Genomic DNA, 15,633 nt, shown 5'->3' on the forward strand with positions numbered 1-15,633 from the left:
AACAACTGCCACTTAACATTGCCTGGAACGTTTTTGGGAAATGATGGAATCCCAGTCCTCTCCCTTGTCACTGGAGCAGAACGATCACGTTTATGATCACAATCACATTTATCCACATGGAGAGTATGATGAAGTCAATCCCCAAGCCTTCACATGGCTCCCCTGGGCTTGCCCTAGTGAAAGTTTGTAGGGCTGCGTAGGTAAAGAGAGCTAAAACTCCACTCAGTGAACCATGTCCTTATAGGTCAATCACCCTTCTTTTCATATTTTATCGTAGTCCCCAGATCCCTTTCCCTGGTCTCATTGCCTTGCAGTCCTATCCCCTTTGTTTTATTTTTGTTTTGCCTTGTTTCTGGTGTGTGTGTGTGTGTGTGTGTGTGTGTGTGTGTGTGTGTGTGTGTGTGTGTGTGTGTGTGTGTGTGTGTGTGTGTGTGTGTGTGTGTGTGTGTGTGTGTGTGTGTGTGTGTGTGTGTGTGTGTGTGTGTGTGTGTGTGTGTGTGTGTGTGTGTGTGTGTGTGTGTGCTGGTATAGGGCTTGAACTTAGGGACTAGGCACTGTCCTTTAGCTTTTCCACTCAGGGTTGTCAGTCTACCACTTGAGCCATACCTTTGCTTCCTGCTTTTTGCAGGTTAATTTCAGACAAGAATCTCATGAATTGTCCTGCCTAGAATGGCAGTACTTTGGATAACAGGCATGAGTCACCAATCAATGGTGTCCAGCTTTATTTTGTGAAATAAAAACAATAGGGGAAAATTTGAAAGAATATAAGGGAGAGATGGGCTCTGTGATCAGTCTGTTCAAGGCCTCTGGAAAACTCATCTGATAAGATGGCATAGGCTGGTTCTTTGGGTCTTTTGTTGGTCTTTGAGTATATATGGTTGTATATGTATAAAATTCTTCTTAACTGCCCCCCAAACCACACATAATATAATAGATGATAATTTATTAAATCTAATGCAGCACAGTGGCTTTTGCATTGGTTTCTTTGGGGCCAAGGTAATCTGATAAGCCATTTACAATTTATACTAACACCCCTGTGGACATTTTTGTGATTATTCAAAGAAATTATTCTCTAGTTGGTCACCACATGTGAATATGGAAAAACAGGGAGAAGAAAATGGAGAAAGCTAAAATTAATAATAATAACAATAATAATAGTGGGAAGAAACAAGATGTATCATAGAAAAAGAATGAACCAGACAGAGATCAAGATGCCTATTTTTAATAGCACATCTAATTAGTTCTTTGAGAGCAAATGGTGGAGTCTATATAGAAGTGCTGTACAGACCATACAATACTAGTAAGGAAAAATGCAAGGAAAAATTGCTATCAGTAGTGACAGACTGGTTTAGAACTTGGTCAGACTCCATGGGTTCATTTTATCCTCTCTCTCTTTTCTATTGGCTACATGACTGTGGACATATTCCATATGTTAGCCTCTCTGAACCTGACTGGCTTCATCAAAAATGTGGCCTCAGTAATAGTAGCCATGTCTCAGAGGTGTTTTTAAGGATGTAATGAGGTATTCCTAACCATAAACCTTACCCAGTATTTAGTACATGTAAAATATTCAGAACTGTTAGCTATTTTATCCTTGTTATTACGTTAGCAATTTCATATAAATAAAGAATAGGAAAAAATAAACAACAAACACTTATGCCGTGCCCACCGTGTACCAAGTCTGAATGCTTCGTGGAAACAAGTTAGTTCATAGCACCAGGTCTCATGTTTGTTCCTTGCTCAGAAGCCGGTGTTAAGTTCTGGGGCCACCTGAACTTCTATAAAGAGGGAGTTTACGTAACTTCCTTCTCAGATTCAGAAATTTGCTAGGCCACACAACTCAGAAAGATACTAATGTTTGCTAGTTGTCATAAAAGGCACAGCATAGAGACCACCAGGTTGGAGCAAGGGGCAAGGCTGGGGGACTGGAGACTAGCACGAAGCTTCCCTATGACTTTGGACTGTATGACTAGGCACAGCTTCCTCCCAGCACCTGTATGAGTTTACTAGGCCAAAACCTGACAGGATGACTGACTGCATAATTAGACATCACTACGGTTTGAATGTTTGTCCTTTAGGGTTCAAGTGTTGGAGACTTAATCCCCAAAGTGATACATTCCATAGTGTTTGCAGGAGGGGCCCTTGCAGGTGATCAGGTAGGGATAACCTCATGAACAGATCCATCTATTCATGGGTTAATGAATTAATGGGTTATGGAGGGCGTAGCTTGGTTATAAAAGCACACGCTGTCTGTCTCACCACGTGATATCCTGTACTATCTTGAGACTCTCCTCACTTCCCTGCATTCATGAAGGCCCTCGAGTTTGGACTTCCTAACTTCTACGACTGTAACAAACAAATCTCTTTGCCCTATAAATTCCCCAGTTCTCAGGTATTCCGTTAGAACAACAGAAAGAGAAAAAAAATTGTTCAAAGTTTTTCTTGGAAGAATATTATCTCACGAGAAGAGAAGCTATGGAACTGCGAAATACCACATGCTGTAGTGGTCTTGTGGATGGTCACATTAATATATTAAAGATTCAAGAAGTGGGATGGAAATGTGGCTTCGTGGTAGAGCGCTTACTTAGCTTGCATGAAGCCCTGGGTTCAATTCCTCAGTACCACATAAACAGTAAAAGGCAGAAGTGGCACTGTGGCTTAAGTGGTAGAATACTCGCCTTGAGGAAAAGAAGTTCAGGGACAGTGCCTAGGCCCTGAGTTCAAGTCAGGACTGGACTCAATTGGCCATAGAGCTCTATACGAATGCATTTTTTTTTTTTTTTTTTTTTGGTCGGCCGTGGGGCTTGAACTCTGGGCCTGGGCGCTGTCCCTCAGCTCTTCAGCTCAAGGCGAGCACTCTACCACTTGAGCTACAGCGCCACTTCTGGTTTTCTGGTGGTTTATTGGAGATAGGAGTCTCACGGTCGTCTCTCCTGCCCGGGCTGGCTTTGAACCGCGATCCTCAGATCTCAGCCTCCTGAGTAGCTAGGATTACAGGCGTGAGCCACCAGCGCCCGGCTTCGAATGCATCTTAAGAGAACACCAACTGAGAAATATTAAATCTTTCAATTTATTACCCCACAAGTAATATATGCCTTTCCAAAATGTCTTTAACACATTATCAAACATGATTATATTTCTGAACATGAATGTTAGAAATGGAATGGCATTAGTAGATAACAGAGCTACCATCTTCAGGAAATATAGCCTTGAAATGAAATATACCAGGAAATGGTCCTGAATGTTACTTACTAGATAACTTTAAACATATATTATAGTTGTATTTCTCTGCCTCCTGAATGTCAAGTTCTTCACATGACTTGCTATGGCCAATTATGAATTGGAGGTGTCATGTGAATCTTCAGAAATTAATGTTAGAAGCCAGTGTGTTATCTAACGGAGGTGTTTGCAGAAAGTTTAAGAGGTAGTCTTTGTCTATCTGTCCCCTTATGTATTATAATGTATAGAGTCTATGTTATAACCCACAATAGACATTCTGACAAAGAAACATAGGAGTCTTTGTTATTGTAACTCAGTGAGACTTAGGTGGTAAATACCATTACCACAGCCTACCCTATTCTAATAGATACTATCAGTTTAACTACCGTATCTCTGTTTTCACTTGGCTCTTGGTTCCTGTTCTTTCTTCATTCTCACTGTTAGCCAGAGACATCACCGTTATCCATAAATTGAGTTCACCCTAAAAAAAAATAGTTTCCAAAAATGAGACTCAGATAATCTTTTACAATTCAGAAGCTCCTCACTCTCCATTCAACACTGCTCCCTCTGTGTGCGGAGAATCAGCATCAATAGTTTAGAAAGATTCACGCCTAATTTTATTGAAAAGGAAAATCAGTGCCTTCCCTTTGTAGATGGCGTGACTGAATAATTCATTGAAAGCTTCATTATCTATAATTGTGATAACACACACTTTACAATAAAGTATCGCACATATCAAATATCCCTGATACATTTCTGAGCAAATATGTGCACATATGTAATCAGCTGTGGTAATCAACTGCATATCAACAAAGAATCCGAGTGTTTCGGGGGCGCAAAGATGCCGTTACAGTGAACAATCATTTGGCAGTGTGGCTTATTTTAATAGACACATCACTTTAAAATAAGTCTTCACCATCTGCCACAGCCTCTAATTACAAATGCAACAAGAACATAATTCACAATTGCATCATTAAAAAGTAAGACATAAGGGATTTAATGCATGCCTATGTCCTTTTTTAATGCTGCAGACGTCTGTTCATCTTGTGTTTCAGGCACAAATGGGTGGTAAAACTTTCTTTCCCTCCATGCTTAAGTCTCCCAGAGAGGAAAGCACCACAGAAGTCAACAGGAAATCCAGGAAAGGGAGCTTAGCTGACATACATATTCATAGCCTATAATCTTATCGATATTAGATTTACTTGTCCACATTATTTTCAATATGCAAAAAACCCATCTGTAAGCAATGTGCATATGAAGATGTTTCTTTTACAAGTCTGTTCTGCAAGAAATGCAGGTACGACAATGTCATCTGACCAACGTAAGTAGCTTAGAGATGTGCAGCTCCTGTAGGTTAATCTTTCTGCAGTGTACTTTCCACATGTCATACAACACCAGCTCACTGTCCCAGGAATCTGTGAGTGCCATAATAAATATTAAAATATTTAATACTAAAGTAGCTACCATAAGGTCAATTGTCTATTTTTCCAGATCAAATGCTAATTATTCAGAGTACTGAGGAAAAGAGGTGTCATAGAATAAACTGTTGATGTAGAAACATTGATTCACAAGGCTGTCATGACTGAACAATTTGCCTGAAATAATGGTATCTTCTACCAGACACAGGAGAGTCATGGATACAGTTTTATAGCTTTGAGGTCTAAATAGTAGCATTCCATGAAAAGAATAATTCACTCAATTTTGCCTTCAAAAATAAAATAATAATCACTTTATTTTTTATTTTATTTTTTTCTGTGCTGGTCCTGGGGCTTGTACTCAGAGCATGAGCACTATCTCTGAGCATGGGTGGGGAGGGGGCGGGCGTGGGGGGAGTGGTCAGTCGTGGGGCTTGAACTCAGGGCCTGGACACTGTTCCTGAGCTATTTTTGCTCACGCCACAGAGCTACTTCCAACTTTTTCTGAGTTATTTATTGGAAATAAGAGTCTCATAGACTTTCCTGCCCAGGCTGGATTCAAACCACTATTCTTCGATCTTAGCCTCCTGTGTAGTAGGATTACAGGCATGAGCCACCAGTGTCCAGCTTCCTGGAGCTTTTTGTTTAAGGTTAGCACTCTACCACTTGAACGACAGCTCCATTTCCAGCTTTTTGGAAGTTATCTGGACATAAGAGTCTCATGGAGGTTCCTGCCAAGGCTGGCTTCAAATAGCAGTTCTCAGATCTCAGCTTCCTGAGTAGCTAAGATTACAAGTGTGAGAGTCACCTTAGCACTCAGCTAAGACCCCATATCTAAATGCTATTACACTGCCTATTCCATTTCAACACATGAGTAATGGGGAATATACTCACTTTCATTACTAATCACTACAGAAAATTTGATAGATTAATGTAGGAAAAAAGGACAAGTGTGGAGGGGTATATACATGTACATGCATGCATATGTGTGTACATATAGTTTTGCAGTGGTATACATGGGGGATGGGGCCCAGGTCTCCCCACAGATCCCAAACTCTGAAGATTCAAACCAAACATTATATCTTACAAGAAATGGCATAGCCCTTGCTTGTAGACTGTGCAACTGTTCCCATATGATTGGTTTATTATTATTTATAAAACTTGACAAAATGAAAATGCTGGGTAAACAGTGGTCACACTTATTGGTTAGGAAATGGTGACAAGGGAAAGTTGGTCTGTGTTCCATATGGGCACAGTATATTTAAATACTTTGTTTTGAGGTTGATTGAATTCTTAGATGTAGAGGGGAGAAAAAGTATGCAGATATTTACATGGCCCTTTAATAATTGCTAACTCTGAACAAATAGCACTAATAGCTTTTCCTAGACTTCATAAGTTTCCTTGACTAACAAAATCATCTTCACACTAGTAGAGATCTTTAAGGTGAGGTGCATGACTATTTTCTAGGCTAAACAGAGGAGGGAGAATGCATTTCCTTCCTGGTATGATAGCACAAATGTGCAAAGTTCCATGATTTCCCTTAGGTAGTTTGTTTCATGGTTCATAGACAGGTGGAATATGTTCTATTCTGCCCTACTTCTGAAGTATTTGAAATATAAAATAAATATTCTTACCACAAAGCTATGTTAACAAAATATGCTTATAATCAATCTGCACCTTACGTTAAGCCAAGAAATCACCAACAGTAGCTTAGAATTCCTGGTGTTTGGGCCTGAAAAATCCATTAACCTTATCCACTACCACTGGTAGGTTGTTATTGCTTTCTGAGAAATTAACTTAGGGTGCACTCACTGCTCTTCTCATTCTCCCAAGGCTTTCCATAGTTTCAATGAATGCAATGACTTCAAAACCACCAAAGATTTTCTTCCAGACTCTCTTTAGTTCACTGCCTCTTAACACATACTAGATTTCTTTGCTTCTTTCTTTCTGGCTTTTATGGTCCTTTTTTCACAGTTACTACTTCTCACATGATGCCAAAATACCATCAAAACAGAAATTTCCCCAATCATCAAAGGAACCTATTGTTGTGGGCCACCATCTTGCTCCCATTCAGGTTAATCTTTTCCTGATCTCACATACTATCCTGTGGATACTCTAGGGAAAGTCCTTTCCCAGTCAGTCTACAACCTCTCCCACTCCCACTTTTGGTGAAACTCTTTAATTACTATTAAATATTAAATTAGGAGATTAGTAGCTATAGCATCACAATTGGTCATATTCTGAAATTTTCATTTATATAGCTACTCTCATCATCTATATGTTTTCTCTCTTAAAACAAATAATTTCATTTTGTGATCTCAAAGGATTTTAAAAAATACATTTGTGTTGTAAAAATACTGTACAGAGGGGTTACAGTTACATGAGCAAGGTAATGAGTACATTTCCTATCAAGCATTGTTGCTCCTCCTTTGCCCCCCCCCCACCCGCCTCTCCCCCTGCCTAAATTGTAAAGTTCGTGTCTTGTACATCTCATTGTTACAATGGGTCAAAGGATCTTATTGGCCCTTTCAGGCTTTAGATTCTGTTACTCCAAACTTCTCTCATTCCATGTTTCAATCTATGATTATTCATAATTATCACAGAGACCATTGTATGCCCAGAAGTCCACATAAGAAATCCCAAATTGTTAGCCAGGCACCAGTGGCTCACGCCTGTAATCCTAGCTACTCAGGAGGCTGAGATCTGAGGATCATGGTTCAAAGCCAGACTGGGCAGGAAAATCCATGAGACTCTTATCTCCAATAAACTACTCAAAAACTGCAAATGGCTCTGTGGCTCAAGCGGTAGAGTGCTTGCCTTGAGCTGAAGAGGGCAGGGACAGTGCCCAAGCCCGGAGTTCAAGCCCCATGACTGACAAAAAAAAAAAGAAAAAAGAAAATAAATTCCAATTGTTAGTGTGAATCACAGTTTCAAAACCTACATCACAAACACACAACAACCTTTAAGAATTCCAAACAAAATCAGGAATTTCAATAGTAAAATATAAAACAACTTCTCAATGAAACCTTTCCATTCCATTCCTAAAAAACAGCATAATTTCCCTTTCTTACCAAACTCGAATAGACTTTAAACTCATAGAATCATGGAAATGTGGGCCCAAAGGTATTCTGAGAGGACAAACTCCAGTTCATCTTTTTGTTTCCAGTCAAAAAGGAAAGTCCCTAAATCATCTCAGAATGGCAGAGTCTACTGTACTTTGTTGTAGAAGTCTAGAGAAGGCTTTCCCAGACCTCATCCTCAGCTCTCCAGTTTATAGTGATCCACTCCAGAGCCTCCCAATCCCTATGCATAGGAAGCTCTCCCTAAGCCTCTTGCTACATCTGAAGGCCTTCCTTTCTGTCAATGGAAGGGAGGATAGCTATTCACTCCCTACTCAAATGCACAGCCTTCTCAATGAGTTATTGGATGAGCCTTTCCCAATCTTTCCTTCTCTTGATTAAATAATGTGCATCTTTTAATTTTGTCATTATTTTCATATTGCTGATACTATTCAATTAGCATTCATCTTTTTCCTCAGAAATTTTACAAAATATTTCATTCTATGTAGTTTTATATCAAATTTTAGTAGCTATGTTTTCTGCCATTTTGAGTTTTCTTTATTGCCACAAAGTCCAGATTTTTCCCAAATCAAATTTTTCACATCTAAATTTCATCAGGAAGATTTAATTTTGCTATCAATTTTCTATCTAATAACAGATTCCACTATGAGTCACTTTAGTCATTGTCAGTTTTATTTTGTTCCCATCACTTCTTCAACTAAAAGCCATTATAAATCTGATCAAAGGATAGCTTGTGTTTGTTTCTGAGAAAGTTGTCAGCAGTTTTTGTAAAGGCAGAAAGCAAGAAAACATATATGTATACGATTTCATATACATATACATATAAACATATATAAATATATACATATCTAACACACATGTATACGGAGAGAGAGGGGGGAAAAAAGAAAGTTGGGAGACAGGAGGGAAGCAGTAGACAAGAGAAAAGATCCAGAAAACACTAAAAACATTGAAACAAAGAGCCACATCAATGAAAACAAAGAAAAAAGCTCCATCTTTCTTTTCAGTGCAGTAGATTTACTCTAGTGATAGTTCAGCTGTCAAAGTCATAGTCTTCAAAACATCTTTTGATCCAAGTGGTGGAATGCTTACACATCGTTTCAGCTTTAGCAGACTTTTTCAGTGACTGTCTAGCTTCATAACATTGCATGTTAAATCATAAGAACTAAACCCATATATCATCCACTTCAACAGCTTGACCACTGTTCTATGAAAACTCAAGGTGGAGCTATGATTGTTCTGTCATCATCTTGATTACCCATTCGTTCACCAAACAAATATGAGACATTCAGCGCACCATGTATGGTGTGAAGTACTGAAGACAGAGCATTGTGGGAGACTGCCTGAGCTCCTAACTGTCCTCATGCACCAAACAGCTTTTACAGTGTGACAGAGAAATGAATATGAGCAATTTTTTGAAAGAATAAATAGTATGGGGAGACAGAGGTAATGGAGGGAGAACCACAGGGGGAAATAAAGTTGGAGTTGAACCCTGAAGATAAGACATGCAGAGCTAGAAAATGACAGCTGAGCAGAGATAGCACATACCCTGAGACGAGAAAGAGCTCCAACATTGCAAGGAACAGAAAGAAAGTTTCAATGTTAGTGTTCACGTGAAAGACTCCAAAATAGCACCTCTCCCTCTAACAACAGTGCAAATTGGTAGACCAACAAAATGTTTTATTTTCAATACATTTACTATCTCAATATTCAAGAGGACTACTGGAGTTCTAAAGTCAGAAATATTAACTCCCCTGTTTTCCAGCAGACTGGTCTTCAATTCACCTTAAGTACTCATAACTCACTCACCACAAAATTGCAAGTGTACAAGTCATCTTTCATATTAGCAAGTCTAAGATTACATATTTTAATCTGCTTGAGGGATAATTGGGAGTCTGCTCTTGCTCGAAGTTCCTGAAACATAATTTTCCCTATTGGTTTAAGCCAGTATGTGAAGCCCCAAGGAATATTTCAGCAACAAAGGCCTTCCCCCATCAAACACAGGAAGAAAACTAACTTCATTTCCTCTGTTCCTTCCTGCCACAAATCTACCTTCATATCAGAAGATAAACTGACCCCCAAACACAGGTGTAATTCAATATTCTATTTCAAATGCCATCAGATTGGAAACCCAAGTAATTAACAGCTCACTAGGGACTCTATTGAAATAAAACCGACTTTGATCCCATTCCCCAATCCCTGGCAAAATAGATGGGCAACTCAACCCCCTCTGCTTTCGCATAACTTGAAATGAGTAACTGTATCAGAAAAATGCACATGCAGGAGAGCAGGGTGAGAGTGTGTTTTCAGCTTGATTATTAAAGGAGCTAATCTGAGAGCTGGCATGAGATAAACGGACAGCCACAATTACTCTCCATCCTGACTTAAGCCAGCATCTTGGCCCTGCAGTATGCTGGGGGCAGAGTTACATGAGATGTGATACATTCTCACTTTAAGGTAATATCCCCTGAGAGTTTTATTATATCACAGACAAGGGCTGTATTTTATTTCTAACTTGTTAATATAGCTAGAACAGCCTTCTACTCCAACAAGTAACTAAACCCAAATGTACATTGTAAGTTTTCAGACATTGGTTCCTCTTCTTTTTATTTTCAAATACCTTGACTATCCAGAGTGGTTGACACAGTCTGGTTCCAAAAACATGTCAGCTCTATCCAAGAATGAAGGATTCCTAATGTTGGACCATTTTAAACTAGATAAGTGGGAATCATTATCAAAGGTCACTTATACCTGTAATATAATAAGGGTGACCACTGGCTTAATTTCCTACTTTCTACCAGGTGCTGTATAATTGACTCCAGTTTGTTTGCTTCCAAGGTCTGATGTTAACCACACTTTCAAGGTCCCTCCCAGTGATAACATCAGATGATAGGCAGAAGTCTCAGTACTTCAGGTACTTAGACATCGCTTTTGCTACAAAGCAACAACTCTCTACTTGAGCCTACAAGATAACTAAAAGCTGAACAAAACTCTAGCATCCCTTCATTTTTCATTTCTCTCCTTTGTCTTAAAACTTTGGTCAGAAAAACCTTGAAACTACTAGAATAAAACACAGGAGAAACACACTGCAAGGTATAGGCATTGGTTGAGACTTTTCTGAACAGGACTCTAATACCTCAGGAAATAAGAGAATGGAATGGCAAATGTGATTGCACCAAATTAAAGTTTCTGCACAGCAAAAGAAACAACTACCATAGTGAACAGTTGGCCTATAGAATGGAAGAAAATTTTTACCAGATGTTCATCTGACAGGGGATTAGTATCTAGAATATAAAAAGAACCAAAAAATTGAAAACCAAAAGAACAAATAATCCAAACAACAAACAGGTGACTTAAGTGAACAGATACCTTTCAAATGAAGAAGTAAAAACGATCAGTACTCAAATGAAAAATAATGTTCAACATCCTTAGCCATCAGGGAAACTACATTAAATTAAAACTACATTAATTAATTAATTAAAACTACATTAAATTTCTACTTTATGCCAGTCAGAATGTCTATCATCAAGTAAGCAAATAACAAATGCTAGCAAAGATGGCAGGATGGGAAGAGGGGTGGGAAGAACCTCTTATGTACTGCTAATAGGAATTCAAATTAGTACAGCTGTTCCTCAAAATTTTTAAATTAAAATTCCCATATAATCCAGACATACCACCTGGGAGTATATATCTATAAGGATTAAAATCAGCTTCTTGTAAAGATAACTGCACATTCATGATTATCAGGACAATGTGCGCATAGCCCAATGATAGAATCAGCTTAGATGTCCCTCAGTGGATGAATGGACAAAGGAAATGTGGTATGAAATTATGTTGTTTGCAAGATGGAACTGGAGATCATACCGTTAAGTGTTTGTTATCCTTTGTGAAATCGAATGAAAAGCCAAACAAAACAAGTTCTTGAGAGTAAAATACAAAGTAATGAGGAGATAGACAGGGAAGGAAGGAAAAGGCAGAAGATAGTTTTAGAAAGATAAATAGGGTGGATATAATCAAAGCATTATATAGGAAGGTCACAATGAAACTCTTACTGTATACAATTTAGTACATGTCAATAAATAAAATGGAAAATCCTTTGTAAGCAGATGAATACTTTACTGTCATTTGGTCAAGTTAACCACTCAAGAAATTTCTGGTTAAAATCTGTAACTCCTTGGGGTTGTATGCATGGCTCGCATAGTAGAGCCCTAGTCAATGTGAGAAAATGTCAGGTACCAAGTTGGAGTCCCGGTTTTGAACCAAAAAGTAATTGTAACCCCTAAACCTATGTAATGGTTTACTACTAGGCACTGTCTTGTTCCAGACCTTCTTCCAGTTAAGGTACCTGAAAGTTTCCAGCTTTTGTCCTAAACCTATAGTTACCTTGAAATCCAGAAATACCCAAATGCACAGATAGATCACCCCATCATGATATCACTCCCTCCAAGAAGAAGCAATCATCTCATGGGAACTGAATTGCTCCTCAAGCAATAAGGACTTCTTGGGCTACCTTCCTGAACCAGAATGGAGACAGTAATCTGCTATATACAGTTCTCCCCAATTCTTCTTCTATTTAAACCTCCATTTAAATCTCACATCAGTACCCAAAGATGGGCTAGGATTAATTTTAAATCTCTTTTGTATTTCCAACATAGCTATGTTGGTTAACTCCTTTCCTTTCCACCATCAATTCTAGTTTGCTTTATTTGAGGTGAGTGACTTCACCTGGTATTAGAGACCCCAGAGTTGAGCCTTTGGCTAAAGACCAACATGACATTTTGAGGTCTATGACCTTGCAGAAGTCATTGTGTGCTCTGGCAGCTTACTCCTTCTGCTAAAAAATGGGAGAGGGTAAAAGGTGTTAGAAATAAAACCTACTTCAAAGAGCCAGTGTGTGGGGTCAATTGAAAGTTTGAAATTATAAAATATATTTAAACAAAGTTCTGCAGGTATATAGTATGAACTTATTGTCAATTTTTATTTATGAAATACTTACAAATTGACAAGTAGGGAGCTAGATCCCTTACAAATGACTTCTCCATTTCCCATATTGGCCTGACAGGGAAATATTAGTCCCATTTTACCATGAGGGAAGTGGGCGTGCAGAAGAAAAAAATATCCTGTCTGGTGTTTTTGCTGTAATAAAAATTCTGTCAGTGATTGTTAGCCCAATGGGCTCCCTTCCTATAGCTCAGCAGGCTCCTTCCCCCTTCCCCAGCTTAGCATGCTCCCTTCCTAGGCAACACTAGGCCCATGTAGTAAAGGCAGTAAATAATCAGCCTCCAACCCCCTTTACCTTGGGATGGCACTTCTCTGGTGAAGCTACCACCAAATTAGGCAGTAAGAGCCCCTTAGAGTGACTTTCAGGTCTGGGCAGCTGCAGGACCCCTTATGTACTACTTGGGCAGCAGCCATAAGCCCTAGTCCGCCATGGTGAAGCCCCTGGCCCTCAAGTCCAAACCAGGGTCTCCACCTCCTAGCCCCTTCTAGCCCCTCCTAGCCTCAGTGGTTATATAGGTTACCTCAGACAATAGCTGGTGCTTCTTCTTACTCCTCTCTTGTAGGAAGGGGTCTTGCCCGTCCCTTTGCTGGCAATAAACCTTTCCTTGTTCTTTGTACCTGGAGGTCTGCATGGGTTTTTGGCAAAAGTCTAATAATCTAACAATGATGATAAAGTATTCTCAGCAATTATCTTGGCAAAGAAAAGCTCCATTTGAAACATTTGCCTGTCTTCTGAATTCTTTTTGAAGTTCTTAGAAATAATCTGCAAACATTACACACATGTAATCACAATGTGTATATACAAAATAAGTGCATGTCTGTAAGAAATAGACATGGATAATAAATAACCATCCAATAAAATTTGTACATAGAGGATGAAAAAAAAATCATTGAATCAACTAGGATTTCTCATACTCCCTAAAGCTAATTAAGCAAACAGCATGAACCAAAGGGAAGAAGGTAAACCACTGGGGCTATAAATTCCCTCAAGGTGTCAAAAGTACAGCCACTGCTGGGTAGAATATGGTAGCTTCCATTTGATGAGATAACACTGCTTCCCAAATTTTCTTTTCCTTTCTAGGCCAAGTGATGGCAAAATAGAATGAGACGGCGTCTAGTCAATGTGGGACCACCAAAGTCAATAAAACAGAGAAGAAAAGGCTGGAGGTTCGCACAAGGCATTTTTACTGACTCAGACTTGAAGCCACATATGCTTCCCTTGCTCATTGCATTACTGGACATAGTCAACAGCCCTGCCTGTGTGTAAGGGATGGGAAAGTCCCATCTTATAGGACACAAACCAGAGGGGGAGGGGGGAATGGAAAGATGTCCTCTCTGTTGCCATCACCACTTTCATACAAATGCAAGGGTGCTTTGCTAGCACTTGCTGAGTTTCAAGAGAAGGTTAAACCCTAGCTCTGCTCATGAAGGTATCTCATCCTCGTAACAGAAACAGGAATATACAGTTTACTCTAAAACAGGACAAATTGTGATTTATTTTCTAATCTAGAAGTAAAGATAGAACAATTCACCCCAATGGGGGTGAAAGAGGAGATGTCACAGAACATGTAACCTTGGAGCGGCGATTAAACTGATTTTTACGTCATTCAACCAAGGACTTTAGTGGGTTACTGCACAGCTTCACCAGCTCTTTGGTTCCCAATAGCTGAAAGAAGTAGGAAACCTGAGTAGAATATCCTGCAACTGCCTGCCCCACCTCCCCCTTGCAGTGACTCCCACCTGGGCAGTACAAATCAGTGCACAGAACAACTCTATTTCCATGCAAACCACACCACTTCCCCTCCAATCAAAGCTACAGGTAGAGATAATAGTGAGGGAACTTTGGTATGCTTAGTACAACTCTGCATGCTTCCTTGCAAGTCAAGCCTATAGACCATGTGCAGAGCACCAAATGGAAAATTATCTAGAGCCCAAGGTCCAGCCTTGTTGCCCTGACATTCGTGGGGAGGGGAAGGGAAAAAACAAATTGTTTAAATAGGGATACAGGTGGACCCATTGCAACAATGAGATGTACAAGACGTTATGTTGAAAAACGAACTTTACAACTTTGTTGGGAGAGGTGGGGAGGGGGGAAAGATGGGAGGGCAGGGATGGTAAGGGGAAACAAAGGAAGAGGCAACAATGCTTGATAAGAAATGTACTCATTACCTTGCCCATGTCATTGTAACCCCTCTGTGAGGTATTTTCACAATAAAAAACATTATTTTTTTAAAAAAAAAGAATGATTGAGGAAGCTGGGTGCCAGTAGCTCATGCCTGTAATCTGCTACTCAAGGGGCTGAGATCTGAGGATTGCAGTTCAAAGCCAGCCCCAACAGGAAAATCCGTGAGATTCTTATTTCCAATAAGCCACCAGAAAACCGGAAGTGACGCTATGGCTCAAGTGGTAGAGCACTAGCCTTGAGCTGAAGAGCTGAGGGACAGCACCCAGGCTGAGTTCAAGCCTCATGACCGACCAAAAAAAAAAAGAGCAGTGTGGCTTAGGAAGGAGTCACTTTACTTCTCCACACCTCAGTTTGACCAATCATAAATATGAAATGATTATATATGAAATGATTATATATTACATCTACATGTTACATATATACATATATTTATATGGATATATATGCCATTGTCAAATATGTTACTTCCTGTAATATATTTCTTTGCAAATGTATGTCATAGTTCAGAAAAGCCCACCAATGGTAGAGCTAGACGCTGTCAATTAGTTCCCTCTATGCCGCCATGCTTTCAGTAACAGATTGAAAACCAAAAGCTCTGCTTCCCAGACTGTCCTGCAGTGAGAGTTCAGCACAAAGCATGGCAGTCTCCTCTAAGATTTCAAAGGTATGAGTGTGGTGGTGACCACCTGCCTGCTCCCATTAGATGCTTTCCTCCCAGCAAGCACAGTCCAGG

The 15,633-nt window shown here is 39.5% G+C and overlaps 1 long non-coding RNA gene across 3 annotated transcripts in view; it reads right to left on the minus strand.

The window, feature by feature from the left end:
• The window catches only part of LOC138829122 (uncharacterized), a 165,480-nt gene that overhangs the window by 50,666 nt on the left and 99,181 nt on the right, over nucleotides 1–15,633 (minus strand). For 2 of the 3 annotated variants that reach the window (XR_011372498.1, XR_011372494.1), the window contains exon 4: nucleotides 3,606–3,700. The exons of the other annotated variant lie outside the window; for it this stretch is intronic. This is a non-coding gene — a long non-coding RNA (uncharacterized lncRNA). The remainder of the gene's footprint in view (nucleotides 1–3,605; nucleotides 3,701–15,633) is intronic. 3 annotated transcript variants of the gene reach the window in all.

Source organism: Dipodomys merriami, unplaced genomic scaffold (assembly GCF_024711535.1).
Source record: "Dipodomys merriami isolate MVZ:Mamm:240054 unplaced genomic scaffold, mDipMer1.0.p SCAF_1, whole genome shotgun sequence".
Lineage (NCBI taxonomy): Eukaryota > Metazoa > Chordata > Mammalia > Rodentia > Heteromyidae > Dipodomys > Dipodomys merriami.